Here is a 19,000-nt window from a genome sequence, read left to right as displayed (position 1 = left end):
CGAGTGTGCGACTTGGGTGGTATAACAGTGTTTTCCCTGGTTTGGTATGGGTTTTATGGGCTTTATCCAACCTTTATTTACTCGCCTCCCCATTGGGTGGTTTACCCTATGACAACTTGGGCGAACTTGTCGCAGGTCTCCAGTCATTTGTTAGGGATTGCCTGCTCCACATGGCTAAACAGCTTGACTGTGCAGCTGATAATGGAAGTGTGGCTGTGCACTTTAGGTCTTCACACACATGTCATATTGACCAGATTATCCCATCTAACAGTCCTTGCACTTGTTTCAACGCTAAAACAAGATCTGAAGTTTTACTCCACCTTGTTAATTGTTGGAGGCTACATGGCTTCTTCCAACCGATATGGCATTTTTGCGCTTAGAGAATCGAATTGTGCTGGGATCATTTTTGCTTACTGGGGCTCAATCTCTTGCATTGGATGCCAGTAAAGTGTGTCTTGCCGTTCTGTCTAACAGTCAGCTCTGATCTCGGTCTAGCTGTCGACTCTGAGATGGATCCTGAATTTTGAAAAGTCACACCTCGTTCCTTCAGTTTTTGGGTGTGTCTTTGACACTTCTCTCAAAAAAGGTTTTCTTCCTGGAGTCCAAACCACGGAACCTACAGAACTTGGTCACATCAGTACCTCGTCTGTTGATCATTTTGTGCATGAAGCTGTTGATCCACCTATGAGACCATTCAGTATTGGACAATATGCTTAGCATCCCCCTCGTCTGTTTCTCTTTCTGTCAGACAGCACTCGTCAGTCTCTAAATTGGTGGCTGGATTCCGATTATCTCAAGGGTCTGTCCTCGATCACTCTGGATTGTGTCATTGTGACTATAGAAAAGAGTCTCCTCGGATGGAGGGCCGTAGCGTTACATCTTTGGCTTCCGGGCCTTTGGTCATTGTCTAAGACATCTTTGCTGATCAGTGTGCTCGAGCTTCCAACCATCTTTCTGGCTCTCTTGAAAGCTTAGTCTGTCCTGGTTTTATGGCAAGTTCGTATTTAGTCGGACGTATGTAAATCATCCAAGAGGCACAAATAGCATGGCAGAGGCTGCCCATTACTTTCCTGGGCGGAGACCTTTTTCCGATTTTATATACAGCGTTCAGCCCAGCTGTGGAAAATTGGGAAGCAGACTTCCTCAGCAGAATGTTTCACCTGGAGGACTGGTCTCTGTGTGGCCTTTGACAAGTGGATCTCATAGCCTGTCGACACATCTTCAGTGTTCCACAGTTTTGTGCGAGATCCAGGGACACTCTGGCTTTCGCAGTAGAAGGTTCATTCATGTGCGGTTGTTCTTGCTGCTGCCATTGCTATCTTTTGCCGTACGCAATTGCCATTTTATGCTAATATGGTCAGAAGCTAACCTGAGCATAGGGACAACCACTGCTATTCTCAAATCAGAGCATGTCTGAGTGCCTCTGAAGACTAGCAGGCTGAGGTGCTCTTCCGGGATGCTGAGGACTCTCCAGTAGCCAGTAAGATCACAACTGCTAATTTTAGCATGCCCAGAAAACGCTGTTTGAATGTTTTGACGACTGTGTTTGTATGACCACTCTCCGTTAACCCCCTTAACCTCTTTTTTCCTGTCACTCTCTCTGCTATTAATTCCTCGTTGCGCCCACTATAGTAATTCAATCATTGCACATGCGTGCTGCGGTTCAGACGTACGTGCAGTAAGAAAGTATCAACCAATGTGCGTAGAATAGCCGATTTGTGTCCGCGCCCCTAGGAGTCAATAGATGCCATGACTGTTCCATGGGATTTTCATCTAGTGTATCTGTTTACTCTGACACCAATGTTGCCATGGGTACTTAAGTGCATAAAGGATCAACGGGTGATGGTAATCCTAGTGGGTCCGAGCTGGCCTCACAGGTTGTGGTTCGACAGAACTTCTTTAAAATGTCAACATGTCCTGGATAGCGTCTTCCACTTCATCCAGACCTGCTACACCAAGGTCCGTTTCTAAAAAGAGTACCTTCCTCATTAGCTTTCAAAAGCCAGGTCATTAAAGTAAAAGAGGTTTTCTCCCTCAGTGGTCTGTACATCTTCAAGATTGGCTTACCGAGTTTCAAAGCATTACATGATCAGGGCCCAAGGTACCTGAAACAGCTTCTGATCCCATACTGCCCCACTCGATTACTGCGATCTGTAGATAAAGGACTTTTAGCAGTACCTAGAATCTACCGTAATTCATCTGGGGGTCGAGCTTTTAGTCATGCGGCTCCGACTCTATGGAACTCACTTCCCCGCACAGTGCGAGAGGCCCCAACTATAGAATCCTTCAAAAGTAGACTCAAGACTTTCCTATTTACTCAATCATTTCCATAGTGTCCCTTTTAGTATCTTCATGCTTCTGTATTTTATGAAAATGTACTTCATTATTTTCTGTACTATATTATTATGCTATGTATCTGTTAAGCGCCTTGAGTCCTAATGGAGAAAGAGCGCTATATAAATAAAATTCTTATTCTTATTCTTATTATTACTATGCTGGGAGCCCTAAAACTGGTTTCATTGCACATTTACCACAGAGTATGGAAGACCTTGTGATGTGAACAGAGAAGGGTTCATTCATCTAAGTTTCACACCTCATTTGGAAGCTGGTTTAAAGCTTTGTTATTTGAAAATAAAGATTTTGACGCTGTCCGTTTATTTCCAGTGGCGTTTGGCCCTTCTGCCAGAGATCCGTCCGTTTTACAGGGAATGGTGCGTATTCAACCTCCAATTAATTTTCTGGTAGCTCCGTGGAATCTGGTCCTATCTGCTCTTAAACAAGCTTCTTTTTGAGCCTTTACATTCAGCGGATCTTTAGTTCATTACTTGAAAGATGGCCTTCCTTATGCCTATTGCCTCAGCACGGCGTGTTTCCGAGTTAGGCTTTGTCTTGCAAGAGATTGGAGGAGTCAAAATGTTAAATATTTGGCTTTAACAGAAGACAGTTTGTTCGCCGAAGGGCTGGAGTACGGTGCAATAATAAGTATCTGCAGACACAGTGAAGCATGGTGGAGGTTCCAGGTTTGGGGCTATATTTCAGCAAATGGAGTTGGGGATTTGATCAGGATTAATGATGTCCTCAATGCTAGAAATGCAGTCAGTTACTTATCCATTATGTAATACCATTAGGGTGGTATCTGATTGGCTCCAAATTTATTCTGCAGCAGGACAACGACCTCAAGCATACAGCCAATGTCATTAAGAACTATCTTTAGCCTAAAGAAGAACAAGGAGTCCTGGAAGTGATGGTATGGCCCCCACAGAGCCCTGATCTCAACATCACTGAGTCTGTCTGGGATTACATGAAGAGACAGAAGGATTTGAGCAAGCCCTCCACAGAAGATCTGTGGTTAGTTCTCCAAGATGTTTGGAACAACCTCCCTGCCGAGTTTCTTCTAAAAAATGTGTGCAAGTGTACCTAGAGGAATTGATGCTGTTTTGAAGGCAAAGGGTGGTCACACCAAATATTGATTTGGTTTAGATTTCTCTTTTGTTCATTCACTTTGCATTTTGTTAATAGATAAAAATAACTTTCTCTATCGTCCTAGTGGATGCTGGGGTTCCTGAAAGGACCATGGGGAATAGCGGCTCCGCAGGAGACAGGGCACAAAAGTAAAGCTTTCCGATCAGGTGGTGTGCACTGGCTCCTCCCCCTATGACCCTCCTCCAAGCCAGTTAGATTTTTGTGCCCGGCCGAGAAGGGTGCAATCTAGGTGGCTCTCCTAAAGAGCTGCTTAGAAAAGTTTAGCTTAGGTTTTTTATTTTACAGTGAGTCCTGCTGGCAACAGGATCACTGCAACGAGGGACTTAGGGGAGAAGAAGTGAACTCACCTGCGTGCAGGATGGATTGGCTTCTTGGCTACTGGACACCAGCTCCAGAGGGACGATCACAGGTACAGCCTGGATGGTCACCGGAGCCTTGCCGCCGGCCCCCTTGCAGATGCTGAAGTAAGAAGAGGTCCAGAATCGGCGGCAGAAGACTCCTCAGTCTTCTAAAGGTAGCGCACAGCACTGCAGCTGTGCGCCATTTTCCTCTCAGCACACTTCACACGGCAGTCACTGAGGGTGCAGGGCGCTGGGAGGGGGGCGCCCTGGGAGGCAAATGAATACCTATTTTGGCTAAAAATACCTCACATATAGCCTCCGGAGGCTATATGGAGATATTTAACCCCTGCCAGAATCCGTTAAGAGCGGGAGACGAGGCCGCCGAAAAAGGGGCGGGGCCTATCTCCTCAGCACACAGCGCCATTTTCCCTCACAGAAAGGCTGGAGGGAAGGCTCCCAGGCTCTCCCCTGCACTGCACTACAGAAACAGGGTTAAAACAGAGAGGGGGGGCACTAATTTGGCGTTAGAAATATATAAAAAAGATGCTATAAGGGAAAACACTTATATAAGGTTGTCCCTATATAATTATAGCGTTTTTGGTGTGTGCTGGTAAACTCTCCCTCTGTCTCTCCAAAGGGCTAGTGGGTCCTGTCCTCTATCAGACCATTCCCTGTGTGTGTGCTGTGTGTCGGTACGTGTGTGTCGACATGTATGAGGACGATGTTGGTGAGGAGGCGGAGCAATTGCCTGTAATGGTGATGTCACTCTCTAGGGAGTCGACACCGGAATGGATGGCTTATTTAGGGAATTACGTGATAATGTCAACACGCTGCAAGGTCGGTTGACGACATGAGACGGCCGACAAACAATTAGTACCGGTCCAGACGTCTCAAAAACACCGTCAGGGGTTTTAAACCGCCCGTTTACTTTAGTCGGTCGACACAGACACAGACAGGGACACTGAATCCAGTGTCGACGGTGAATAAACAAACGTATTCCTTATTAGGGCCACACGTTAAAGGCAATGAAGGAGGTGTTTCATATTTCTGATACTACAAGTACCACAAAAGAGGGTATTATGTGGGATGTGAAAAAACTACCGTAGTTTTTCCTGAATCAGATAAATTAAATAAAGTGTGTGATGATGCGTGGGTTCCCCCCGATAGAAAATTATGGGCGGTATACCCTTTCCCGCCAGAAGTTAGGGCGCGTTGGGAAACACCCCTTAGGGTGGATAAGGCGCTCACACGCTTATCAAAACAAGTGGCGGTACCGTCTATAGATAGGGCCGTCCTCAAGGACCAGCTGACAGGAGGCTGGAAAATATCATAAAAAGTATATACACACATACTGGTGTTATACTGCGACCAGCGATCGCCTCAGCCTGGATGTGCAGAGCTGGGGTGGCTTGGTCGGATTCCCTGACTAAAAATATTGATACCCTTGACAGGGACAGTATTTTATTGACTATAGAGCATTTAAAGGATGCATTTCTATATATGCGAGATGCACAGAGGGATATTTGCACTCTGGCATCAAGAGTAAATGCGATGTCCATATCTGCCAGAAGATGTTATGGACACGACAGTGGTCAGGTGATGCAGATTCCAAACGGCACAAAGGTGTATTGCCGTATAAAGGAAGAGGAGTTATTTGGGGTCGGTCCATCGGACCTGGTGGCCACGGCAACTGCTGGAAAATCCGCCGTTTTTACCCTAAGTCACATCTCTGCAGAAAAAGACACCGTCTTTTCAGCCTCAGTCCTTTCGTCCCTATAAGATCATATCTGCCCAGGGATAGAGGAAAGGGAAGAAGACTGCAGCAGGCAGCCCATTCCCAGGAACAGAAGCGTTCCACCGCTTCTGACAAGTTCTCAGCATGGCGCTGAGACCGTACAGGACCCCTGGATCCTACAAGTAGTATCCCAGGGGTACAGATTGGAATGTCGAGACGTTTCCCCTTCGCAGGCTCCTGAAGTCTGCTTTACCAAGGTCTCCCTCCGACAAGGAGGCAGTATGGGAAAAAATTCACAAGCTGTATTCCCAGCAGGTGATAATTAAATTACCCCTCCTACTACAAGAAAAGGGGTATTATTCCACACTATATTGTGGTACTGAAGCCAGAAGGCTAGGTGAGACTTATTCTAAAAAATTTTTTGAACACTTACAAAGGTTCAAATCAAGATGGAGTCACTCAGAGCAGTGATAACGAACCAGGAAGAAGGGGACTATATAGTGTCCCGGGACATCAGGGATGCTTACCTCTATGTCCCAAATTTGCCCTTCTCACTAAGGGTACCTCAGGTTCGTGGTGCAGAACTGTCACTATCAGTTTCAGACGCTGCCGTTTGGATTGTCCACGGCACCCCGGGTCTTTACCAAGGTAATGGCCGAAATGATGATTCTTCTTCGAAGAAAAGGCGTCTTAATTATCCCTTACTTGGACGATCTCCTGATAAGGGCATAGTCCAGGGAACAGTTGGAGGTCGGAGTAGCACTATCTCGGATACTGCTACAACAGCACGGGTGGATTCTAAATATTCCAAAATCGCAGCTGATCCCGACGACACGTCTGCTGTGCCTAGGGATGATTCTGGACACAGTCCAGAAAAAGGTGTTTCTCCCGGAAGAGAAAGCCAGGGAGTTATCCGAGCTAGTCAGGAACCTCCTAAAAACAGTGCATCATTGCACAAGGGTCCTGGTAAAAATGGTGGCTTCCTACGAAGCAATTCCATTCGGCAGATTTCACGCAAGAACTTTTCAGTGGGATCTGCTGGACAAATGGTCCGGATCGCATCTTCAGATGCATCAGCGGATAACCCTATATCCAAGGACAAGGGTGTCTCTCCTGTGGTGGTTATAGAGTGCTCATCTTCTAGAGGGCCGCAGATTCGGCATTCAGGATTGGATGCTGGTGACCACGGAGCCCAGCCCGAGAGGCTGGGGAGCAGTCACACAAGGAAAAAATTTCCAGGGAGTGTGATCAAGTCTGGAGACTTTTCTCCACATAAATATACTGGAGCTAAGGGTAAATTTATAATGCTCTAAGCTTAGCAAGACCTCTGCTTCAAGGTCAGCCGGTATTGATCCAGTGGGAAAAACATCACGGCAGTCGCCCACGTAAACAGACAGGGCGACACAAGAAGCAGGAGGGCAATGGCAAAAACTGCAAGGACTTTTCGCTGGGCGGAAAATCATGTGATAGCACTGTCAGCAGTGTTTCATCCCGGGAATGGAAACTGGGAAGCAGACTTCCTCAGCAGGCACGACCTCCACCCGGGAGAGTGGAAGTTTTTTCCACATGATTGTAAACCGTTGGGAAATACCAAAGGTGGACATGATGGCGTCCCGTCTGAACAAAAAACGGGACAGGTATTGCGCCAGGTCAAGAGACCCTCAGGCAATAGCTGTGGACGTTCTGGTAACACCGTGGGTGTACCAGTCGGTGTATGTGTTCCCTCCTCTGCTTCTCATACCTAAGGTGCTGAGAATTATAAGACGTAGAGGAGTAAGAACTATACTCATGGCTCCGGATTGGCCAAGAAGGACTTGGTACCCGGAACTTCAAGAGATGCTTACAGAGGTCTTATGGCCTCTGCCGCTAAGAAGGGACTTGCTTCAGCAAGTACCATGTCTGTTCCAAGACTTACCGCAGCTGCGTTTGTCGGCATGGCGGTGGAAAGCCGGATCCTAAGGGAAAAAGGCATTCCGGAAGAGGTCATTCCTACCCTGGTCAAAGCCAGAAAGGAGGTGACCGCACAACATTATCACCACATGTGGCGAAAATATGTTGCGTGGTGTGAGGCCAGGAAGGCCCCACAAAGAAATTTCAACTCGGTCGTTTCCTGCATTTCCTGCAAACAGGAGTGTCTATGGGCCTCAAATTGGGGTCCATTAAGGTTCAAATTTCGGCCCTGTCGATTTTCTTCCAGAAAGAATTGGCTTCAGTTCCTGAAGTCCAGAAGTTTGTCAAGGGAGTATTGCATATACAACCCCCTTTTGTGCCTCCAGTGGCACTGTGGGATCTCAACGTAGTTCTGGGATTCCTCAAATCACATTGGTTTAAAACCAGTCAAATCTGTGGATTTGAAGCATCTCACATGAAAAGTGACCATGCTCTTGGCCCTGGCCTGGACCAGGCGAGTGTCTTAAATTGGTGTTTTTTTCTCAAAAAAGCCCATATCTGTTTGTCCATTCGGACAGGGCAGAGCTGCGGACTCGTCCCCAGTTCTCTCCCTAAGGTGGTGTCAGTGTTTCACCTGAACCAGCTTATTGTGGTGCCTTGCACCTACTAGGGACTTGGAGGACTCCAAGTTGCTAGATGTTGTCAGGGCCCTGAAAATATGTTCCAGGACGGCTGGAGTCAGGAAAACTGACTTGCTGTTATCCTGTATGCACCCAACAAACTGGGTGCTCTTGCTTCTAAGCAGACTATTGCTAGTTGGATGTGTAATACAATTCAGCTTGCACATTCTGTGGCAGGCCTGCCACAGCCAAAATATGTAAATGCCCATTCCACAAGGAAGGTGGGCTCATCTTGGGCGGCTGCCCGAGGGGTCTCGGCTTTACAACTTTGCCGAGCAGCTACTTGGTCAGGGGCAAACATGTTTGCTAAATTCTACAAATTTGATACCCTGGCTAAGGAGGACCTGGAGTTCTCTCATTCGGTGCTGCAGAGTCATCCGCACTCTCCCGCCCGTTTGGGAGCTTTGGTATAATCCCCATGGTCCTTTCAGGAACCCCAGCATCCACTAGGACGATAGAGAAAATAAGAATTTACTTACCGATAATTCTATTTCTCGGAGTCCGTAGTGGATGCTGGGCGCCCATCCCAAGTGCGGATTATCTGCAATACTTGTACATAGTTACAAAAATCGGGTTATTATTGTTGTGAGCCATCTTTTCAGAGGCTCCGCTGTTATCATACTGTTAACTGGGTTTAGATCACAAGTTGTACGGTGTGATTGGTGTGGCTGGTATGAGTCTTACCCGGGATTCAAAATTCCTCCCTTTATTGTGTACGCTCGTCCGGGCACAGTACCTAACTGGCTTGGAGGAGGGTCATAGGGGGAGGAGCCAGTGCACACCACCTGATCGGAAAGCTTTACTTTTGTGCCCTGTCTCCTGCGGAGCCGCTATTCCCCATGGTCCTTTCAGGAACCCCAGCATCCACTACGGACTCCGAGAAATAGAATTATCGGTAAGTAAATTCTTATTTTTTAAAGCATTTTCTCTGACGTCCTAGTGGATGCTGGGACTCCGTAAGGACCATGGGGAATAGCGGCTCCGCAGGAGACAGGGCACAAGAATAAAAGCTTTAGGATCAGGTGGTGTGCACTGGCTCCTCCCCCTATGACCCTCCTCCAAGCCTCAGTTAGATTTTTGTGCCCGAACGAGAAGGGTGCAGGCTAGGTGGCTCTCCTGAGCTGCTTAGAATAAAAGTATATTTTAGGTTTTTTATTTTCAGTGAGTCCTGCTGGCAACAGGCTTACTGCATCGTGGGACTAAGGGGAGAAGAAACGGACTCACCTGCGTGCAGAGTGGATCGGGTTTCTTAGGCTACTGGACATTAGCTCCAGAGGGACGATCACAGGTTCAGCCTGGATGGGTCCCGGAGCCGCGCCGCCGGCCCCCTTACAGAGCCAGAAGAGCGAAGAGGTCCGGTGAAATCGGCGGCAGAAGACGATCCTGTCTTCAGACTAAGGTAGCGCACAGCACCGCAGCTGTGCGCCATTGCTCTCAGCACACTTCACACTCCGGTCACTGAGGGTGCAGGGCGCTGGGGGGGAGCGCCCTGAGACGCAATATAACAGATAATACCTTAGGTTGGCTAAAGAATACATCACATATAGCTCTTGGGCTATATGGATGTATTTTAACCCCTGCCATTTTTACAGAAAAAGCGGGAGATAAGGACGTCGTGAAGGGGCGGAGCCTATCTCCTCAGCACACAAGCGCCATTTTCCCTCACAGCTCCGCTGGAAGGACGGCTCCCTGACTCTCCCCTGCAGACTTGCTACTGAATCAGGGTAAAAAAGAGAAGGGGGGGCACTATTGGCAGCTAAAAACTATATAAACAGCAGCTATAAGGGAATAACACTTATATAAGGTTATCCCTGTATATATATATATAGCGCTTGGTGTGTGCTGGCAGACTCTCCCTCTGTCTCTCCAAAGGGCTTGTGGGGTCCTGTCCTCTATCAGAGCATTCCCGGTGTGTGTGCTGTGTGTCGGTACGTGTGTGTCGACATGTATGAGGAGGAAAATGATGTGGAGGCGGAGCAATTGCCTGGGTTAGTGATGTCACTTCCTAGGGAGTCGACACCTGACTGGATGATCGTATTTAAAGAATTAAGTGATAATGTCAGCACTTTGCAAAGAACGGTTGATGACATGAGACAGCCGGCAAATCAATTAGTGCCTGTCCAGGCGTCTCAGACACCGTCAGGGGCCCTAAAACGCCCGTTACCTCAGTGGGTCGACACAGACCCAGACACAGATACTGAGTCTAGTGTCGACGGTGAGGAGACAAACGTAATGTCCAGTAGGGCCACACGTTACATGATCACGGCAATGAAGGAAGCATTGAACATTTCTGACACTACAAGTACCACAAAGAAGGGTATTATGTGGGGTGTGAAAAAACTACCAATAGTTTTCCCTGAGTCAGATGAGTTAAATGAGGTGTGTGATAAAGCGTGGGTTTCCCCCGACAAAAAACTGCTAATTTCTAAAAAATTATTGGCACTATATCCTTTCCCGTTAGAGGTTAGGACACGTTGGGAAACACCCCCTAGGGTAGATAAGGCGCTCACACGTTTATCTAAACAAGTAGCGTTACCGTCTCCTGATACGGCCACCCTCAAAGAACCAGCAGATAGAAGGCTGGAAAATATTCTTAAAAGTATATACACACATACTGGTGTTATACTGCGACCAGCAATCGCTTCAGCCTGGATGTGCAGTGCTGGCGTCGCGTGGTCGGATTCCCTGACTGAAAATATTGATACCCTGGATAGGGACAATATACTGTTAACTATAGAGCATTTGAAGGATGCATTACTATATATGCGTGATGCACAGAGGGATATTTGCACCCTGGCATCAAGAGTAAGTGCTATTTCCATTTCTGCCAGAAGAGCGTTATGGACGCGACAGTGGTCAGGCGATGCGGATTCCAAACGACATATGGAAGTATTGCCGTATAAAGGGGAGGAGTTATTTGGGGCTGGTCTATCGGACCTGGTCGCCACGGCAACGGCTGGAAAATCCACCTTTTTACCCCAGGTCACTTCACATCAGCAGAAAAAGACACCGTCTTTTCAAACTCAGTCCTTTCGTTCCCATAAGTACAAGCGAGCTAAAGGCCATTCCTTCCTGCCCCGGGGCAGAGGAAGGGGAAAAAGACTGCACCATGCAGCCGCTTCCCAGGAGCAGAAGCCCTCCCCTGCTTCTGCCAAGTCTTCAGCATGACGCTGGGGCTTTACAAGCAGACTCAGACATGGTGGGGGCCCGTCTCAAGAATTTCAACGCGCAGTGGGCTCACTCGCAAGTGGACCCCTGGATTCTACAGGTGGTATCGCAGGGGTACAAACTGGAATTCGAGGCGTTTCCCCCTCGCCGGTTCCTGAAGTCTGCTCTACCAAAGTCTCCCTCCGACAGGGAGGCAGTTTTGGAAGCCATTCACAAGCTGTATTCCCAGCAGGTGATAATCAAGGTACCCCTCCTACAACAGGGAAAGGGGTATTATTCCACGCTGTTTGTGGTACCGAAGCCGGACGGCTCGGTGAGACCAATTTTAAATCTGAAATCCCTGAACACTTACATAAAGAGGTTCAAATTCAAGATGGAATCACTCAGAGCGGTGATGGCAAACCTGGAAGAAGGGGACTATATGGTGTCTCTGGACATCAAGGATGCTTATCTCCACGTCCCAATCTACCCGTCTCACCAAGGGTACCTAAGGTTTGTAGTACAAAACTGTCATTATCAGTTTCAGACGCTGCCGTTTGGGTTGTCCACGGCACCTCGGGTCTTTACCAAGGTAATGGCCGAAATGATGATTCTTCTTCGAAGAAAAGGCGTCTTAATTATCCCTTACTTGGACGATCTCCTGATAAGGGCAAGGTCCAGGGAACAGTTAGAAGTCGGAGTAGCACTATCTCAGGTAGTGTTACGTCAGCACGGGTGGATCCTAAATATTCCAAAATCGCAGCTGATTCCAACGACACGTCTACTGTTCCTAGGAATGATTCTGGACACAGTCCAGAAAAAGGCGTTTCTCCCGGAGGAGAAGGCCAGGGAGTTATCCGAGCTAGTCAGGAACCTCCTAAAACCAGGCCAGGTGTCAGTGCATCAGTGCACGAGGGTCCTGGGAAAAATGGTGGCTTCTTACGAAGCAATTCCATTCGGAAGATTCCATGCAAGAACGTTTCAGTGGGATCTACTGGACAAATGGTCCGGATCGCATCTTCAGATGCATCAGCGGATAACCCTGTCGACAAGGACAAGGGTGTCTCTTCTGTGGTGGCTGCAGAGTGCTCATCTACTAGAGGGCCGCAGATTTGGCATTCAGGATTGGGTCCTGGTGACCACGGACGCCAGCCTGAGAGGCTGGGGGGCAGTCACACAGGGAAAAAATTTCCAGGGCTTGTGGTCAAGCATGGAAACATCTCTTCATATAAACATTCTGGAACTAAGGGCCATTTACAATGCCCTAAGTCAAGCGAAACCCCTGCTTCAGGGTCAGGCGGTATTGATCCAATCGGACAACATCACGTCAGTCGCCCACGTAAACAGACAGGGCGGCACGAGAAGCAGGAGGGCAATGGCAGAAGCTGCAAGGATTCTTCGCTGGGCGGAAAATCATGTGATAGCTCTGTCAGCAGTGTTCATTCCGGGAGTGGACAACTGGGAAGCAGACTTCCTCAGCAGACACGACCTTCACCCGGGAGAGTGGGGACTTCACCCAGAAGTCTTCCACCTGATTGTAAACCGTTGGGAAAAACCAAAGGTGGACATGATGGCGTCACGTCTAAACAAAAAACTAGACAGATATTGCCAGGTCAAGGGACCCTCAGGCAATAGCGGTGGACGCTCTGGTGACACCGTGGGTGTACCAGTCAGTGTATGTGTTCCCTCCTCTGCCTCTCATACCAAAAGTACTGAGAATCATAAGAAGGAGAGGAGTAAGAACGATACTCGTGGTTCCGGATTGGCCAAGAAGGACTTGGTACCCGGAACTTCAAGAGATGCTCACGGAAGACCCGTGGCCTCTACCTCTAAGAAAGGACCTGCTCCAGCAGGGGCCTTGTCTGTTCCAAGACTTACCGCGGCTGCGTTTGACGGCATGGCGGTTGAACGCCGGATCCTGAAGGAAAAAGGCATTCCAGATGAAGTCATCCCTACCCTGGTCAAAGCCAGGAAGGATGTAACCGCAAAACATTATCACCGCATTTGGCGAAAATATGTTGCGTGGTGTGAGGCCAAGAAGGCCCCTACAGAGGAATTTCAACTGGGTCGTTTCCTCCATTTCCTGCAAACAGGACTGTCTATGGGCCTAAAATTAGGGTCCATTAAGGTTCAAATTTCGGCCCTGTCGATTTTCTTCCAGAAAGAACTGGCTTCAGTACCTGAAGTTCAGACATTTGTAAAATGGGTACTGCATATACAACCTCCTTTTGTGCCTCCAGTGGCACCTTGGGATCTCAATGTTGTTTTGAGGTTCCTTAAGTCACATTGGTTTGAACCACTCACCACTGTGGACTTAAAATATCTCACATGGAAGGTGACGATGCTGTTAGCCCTGGCTTCAGCCAGGCGTGTGTCAGAATTGGCGGCTTTATCATATAAAAGCCCTTACTTAATTTTTCATTCTGACAGGGCAGAATTGAGGACTCGTCCTCAATTTCTCCCTAAGGTGGTTTCTGCTTTTCACATGAACCAACCTATTGTGGTGCCTGCGGCTACTAGGGACTTGGAGGACTCCAAGTTACTTGACGTTGTCAGGGCCCTGAAAATATATGTTTCCAGGACGGCTGGAGTCAGAAAGTCTGACTCGCTGTTTATCCTGTATGCACCCAACAAGCTGGGTGCTCCTGCTTCTAAGCAGACTATTGCTCGTTGGATTTGTAGTACAATTCAGCTTGCACATTCTGTGGCAGGCCTGCCACAGCCAAAATCTGTAAAAGCCCATTCCACAAGGAAAGTGGGCTCATCTTGGGCGGCTGCCCGAGGGGTCTCGGCTTTACAACTTTGCCGAGCAGCTACTTGGTCAGGGGCAAACACGTTTGCTAAATTCTACAAATTTGATACCCTGGCTGAGGAGGACCTGGAGTTCTCTCATTCGGTGCTGCAGAGTCATCCGCACTCTCCCGCCCGTTTGGGAGCTTTGGTATAATCCCCATGGTCCTTACGGAGTCCCAGCATCCACTAGGACGTCAGAGAAAATAAGATTTTACTTACCGATAAATCTATTTCTCGTAGTCCGTAGTGGATGCTGGGCGCCCATCCCAAGTGCGGATTGTCTGCAATACTTGTACATAGTTATTGTTAACTAAATCGGGTTATTGTTGTTGTGAGCCATCTTTTCAGAGGCTCCTTCGTTGTTATCAGACTGTTAACTGGGTTCAGATCACAAGTTGTACGGTGTGATTGGTGTGGCTGGTATGAGTCTTACCCGGGATTCAATATCCTTCCTGATTATGTACGCTCGTCCGGGCACAGTATCCTAACTGAGGCTTGGAGGAGGGTCATAGGGGGAGGAGCCAGTGCACACCACCTGATCCTAAAGCTTTTATTCTTGTGCCCTGTCTCCTGCGGAGCCGCTATTCCCCATGGTCCTTACGGAGTCCCAGCATCCACTACGGACTACGAGAAATAGATTTATCGGTAAGTAAAATCTTATTTTTTTTCCACACCTTCCTAAAACTTTTGACCATACATACGGTCACATTATTATGATCCCCAGCTAATAGCCAGAGTAACCGCCGTGTGCAGCATGGTCAGCAGCTAGAAGGGCTGAACTGTCGGTTTAGTCTGGTAGCCCCCAGGTTAATTTTGATGGTGAGCTGCTCCATTCTAGCGTGCTGGTCGACCCTCACGCAACTTTTGTAGCAGACGTTCACCTCTCACATCAATGGCACATGATGCTCTGCAGTTTCCATGTGGGTTATTCGCAATGGTTGCATTTATCCAGTCACGATACACCTTCACCACAGAAGCACGCAATCAGTTCACACACTGCGCTGTTTCAGAAATACTGCCACCCTTGGTCCAAGAGCTGATAATCATCCCTTTTTTGTAACTCTGTTAAATCACCACTTTTTTACCCATGACAGCAACGAGTGATATGTGAGCAGACGGCCTATCCCACACCTTATATACCCACAAAGCCACTGCATGACACGTGACGTACTTCATGGGCTATATGCTGCTGACTTCAAATGTAGAAGGTGGTTATAATAATTTGACTCAACCGTGTATAAAGAATCCCCACAAGTGCGACCCTCACTTTTTAAATGAATGAGGTAGAACAATGCAGAAATTACTCAGTTTTAATGCCTTTATTCTATGTCATTGTCAGCAGGGAACATACAATAACAAGCAACAGCTCACCTTTAGAAAGACCTTCCCCCAGATTCCAGCACCCGTCCAGCTGCGTCATCTTGTGATTTCATTATGCAGCGTTCGTCATCTTTGTTGTCTGGTGATATCACATCCCCATAGTAATGGAGTGACACAATGCACGGCTCCATTACTACCAGTTATACGTTAAAATATAGTTGTATATGCAAAAATCAATATTAATAGGCTTTTTCAATACACTATACGTAAACTGCAAGGAACTAGTAATTTCTCTGACGTCCTAGTGGATGCTGGGTACTCCGTAAGGACCATGGGGAATAGACGGGCTCCGCAGGAGACTGGGCACTCTAAAAGAAAGATTAGGTACCATCTGGTGTGCACTGGCTCCTCCCTCTATGCCCCTCCTCCAGACCTCAGTTAGAATCTGTGCCCGGCTCGAGCTGGTTGCACACTAGGGGCTCTCCTGAGCTTCTAGTAAAGAAAGTATTTGTTAGGTTTTTTATTTTCAGTGAGATCTGCTGGCAACAGACTCACTGCTACGAGGGACTTAGGGGAGAGAAGCGAACCTACCTGCTTGCAGCTAGCTTGGGCTTCTAGGCTACTGGACACCATTAGCTCCAGAGGGATCGAACACAGGCCCAGCCTCGGTCGTCCGGTCCCGGAGCCGCGCCGCCGTCCCCCTTGCAGAGCCAGAAGCAAGAAGAACGTCCTGGAAATCGGCGGCTGAAGACTCCGGTCTTCATTAAGGTAGCGCACAGCACTGCAGCTGTGCGCCATTGCTCCCTATGCACACCACATACTCCGGTCACTGATGGGTGCAGGGCGCTGGGGGGGGCGCCCTGGGCTGCAATTAGAGTACCTTAAATTGGCAAAACAACACATAATATAGTCTAATAAACTATATATGTGCAAAAATCCCCTGCCATAATATTAAGATAAGAGCGGGAGAAGTCCGCCGTGAAGGGGGCGGGGCTATCTCCCTCAGCACACTGGCGCCATTTTCTCTTCACAGTTCCGCTGGAAGACAGCTCCCCAGGCTCTCCCCTGCAGTTTCCAGGCTCAAAGGGTTAAAAAGAGAGGGGGGGCACTAAATTTAGGCGCAAACTATACATGTAAAGCAGCTATAGGGAAAAATCATTTTCTGTAATAGTGTAAATCCCTAATTATATAGCGCTGTGGTGTGTGCTGGCATACTCTCTCTCTGTCTCCCCAAAGGACTTTGTGGGGTCCTGTCCTCAGTCAGAGCATTCCCTGTGTGTGTGCGGTGTGTCGGTACGGCTGTGTCGACATGTTTGATGAGGAGGCTTATGTGGAGGCGGAGCAGGTGCCGATAAATGTGATGTCACCCCCTGCGGGGTCGACACCAGAGTAGATGGATATGTGGAAGGTATTAACCGACAGTGTCAACTCCTTACATAAAAGGCTGGATGACGTAACAGCCGTGGGACAGCCGGCTTCTCAGCCCGTGCCTGCCCAGGCGTCTCAAAGACCATCAGGGGCTCACAAACGCCCGCTACCTCAGATGGCAGATACAGATGTCGACACGGAGTCTGACTCCAGTGTCGACGAGGATGAGACATATACACAATCCACAAGGGGCATCCGTTGCATGATTACGGCAATGAAAAATGTGTTACACATTTCTGACATTAACCCAGGTACCACTAAAAAGGGTATTATGTTTGGGGAGAAAAAGCAGCCAGTGGTTTTTCCCCCATCAGATGAGCTGAATGAAGTGTGTGAAGAAGCGTGGGGTTCCCCCGATAAGAAACTGGTAATTTCTAAAAAATTACTGATGGCGTACCCTTTCCCGCCAGAGGATAGGTCACGTTGGGAGATATCTCCTAGGGTGGATAAGGCGCTCACATGCTTGTCAAAAAAGGTGGCACTGCCGTCTCAGGATACGGCCGCCTTGAAGGAGCCTGCTGATAGAAAGCAGGAAGCTATACTGAAGTCTGTATATACACAGCATGGATGTGTAGTGCTGCTGCAGCGTGGTCTGATACCCTGTCAGATAATATTGATACCCTCGACAGGGATACTATTTTGCTAACCATAGAGCATATTAAAGATGTCGTCTTATATATGAGGGATGCACAGAGGGATATTTGCCGGCTAGCATCTAGAATTAATGCAATGTCCATTTCTGCCAGGAGGGTATTATGGACCCGGCAGTGGACAGGTGATGCTGATTCTAAAAGGCACATGGAGGTTTTGCCTTATAAGGGTGAGGAATTGTTTGGGGATGGTCTCTCGGACCTCGTATCCACAGCAACAGCTGGGAAATCGACATTTTTACCTCAGGCTCCCTCACAACCTACGAAAGCACCGTACTATCAGGTACAGTCCTTTCGGCCTCAGAAAGGCAAGCGGATCAAAGGTGCTTCCTTTCTGCCCAGAGGCAGGGGGAGAGGGAATAAGCTGCACCAGACAGCCAGTTCCCAGGAACAAAAATCCTCCCCTGCTTCTACTGAGTCCACCGCATGATGCTGGGGCTCCACAGACGGAGCCAGGTGCGGTGGGGGCGCGTCTCCGGAACTTCAGCGACCAGTGGGTTCGCTCACAGGTGGATCTCTGGGTTCTACAAGTGGTATCGCAGGGATACAAGCTGGAATTCGAGGCGTCTCCCCCTCGCCGTTACCTCAAATCAGCCTTGCCAACTACTCCCCAGGACAGGGAGGTAGTACTGGCGGCAATTCACAAGCTGTACCTCCAGCAGGTGATAATAAAAGTTCCCCTCCTTCAAAAGGGACGGGGTTACTATTCCACAATGTTTGTGGTACCGAAACCAGACGGTTCGGTGAGACCCATTCTAAATTTGAAATCCTTGAACACTTATATAAGGAAGTTCGAGTTCAAAATGGAATCGCTCAGGGCGGTTATTGCAAGCCTGGAAGAGGGGGATTACATGGTATCACTGGACATCATGGATGCTTACCTACATGTCCCCATTTACCCACCTCACCAGGAGTACCTCAAGGTTGTGGTACAGAACTGCCATTACCAATTCCAGACGTTGCCGTTTGGTCTGTCCACGGCACCGAGGGTATTTACCAAGGTAATGGCCGAAATGATGATACTCCTTCGAAAGAAGGGAGTTATAATTATCCCGTACTTGGACGATCTCCTTATAAAGGCGAGGTCCAAGGAGCAGTCGTTGATCGGAGTAGCACTATCTCAGGAAGTGCTACAACAGCACGGCTGGATTCTGAATATCCCAAAGTCGCAGCTGGTTCCTACGACGCGTCTGCTGATATTGGGCATGTTTCTGGACACAGAACAGAAGAAGGTGTTTCTCCCGGAGGAGAAGGCCAAGGAGTTGTCATCTCGGGTCAGAGACCTCCTCAAACCAAAACAGGTGTAGGTGCATCATTGCACGCGAGTCCTGGAAAAGGTGGTAGCTTCTTACGAAGCAATTCCCTTCGGCAGGTTCCATGCAAGGATTTTTCAGTGGGACCTGTTAGACAAGTGAGGATCGCATCTTCAGATGCATCAGCTGATCACCCTGTCCCCGGGGCCACGGTGTCTTTGCTGTGGTGGCTGCAGAGTGCTCATCTTCTCGAGGGCCGCAGATTCGACATTCAGGACTG

At 48.4% G+C, this 19,000-nt stretch overlaps 1 protein-coding gene across 2 annotated transcripts in view; it reads left to right on the top strand.

The window, feature by feature from the left end:
• The window catches only part of TULP4 (TUB like protein 4), an 807,065-nt gene that overhangs the window by 182,351 nt on the left and 605,714 nt on the right, over positions 1-19,000 (top strand). Inside the window, exon 1 of one of the 2 annotated variants that reach the window (XM_063917648.1) lies at positions 3,188-3,348. The exons of the other annotated variant lie outside the window; for it this stretch is intronic. The gene's annotated coding sequence lies outside the window, so the exon portion shown is untranslated. Of the gene's footprint in view, positions 1-3,187; positions 3,349-19,000 lie in introns of those variants that run through there. 2 annotated transcript variants of the gene reach the window in all.

This window comes from Pseudophryne corroboree, chromosome 4, assembly GCF_028390025.1.
Source record: "Pseudophryne corroboree isolate aPseCor3 chromosome 4, aPseCor3.hap2, whole genome shotgun sequence".
Taxonomy (NCBI): Eukaryota; Metazoa; Chordata; class Amphibia; order Anura; family Myobatrachidae; genus Pseudophryne; species Pseudophryne corroboree.
The sequence above is the reverse complement of the archived record's forward strand: the minus strand, read 5'-3'. Positions and strand labels throughout refer to the sequence as shown.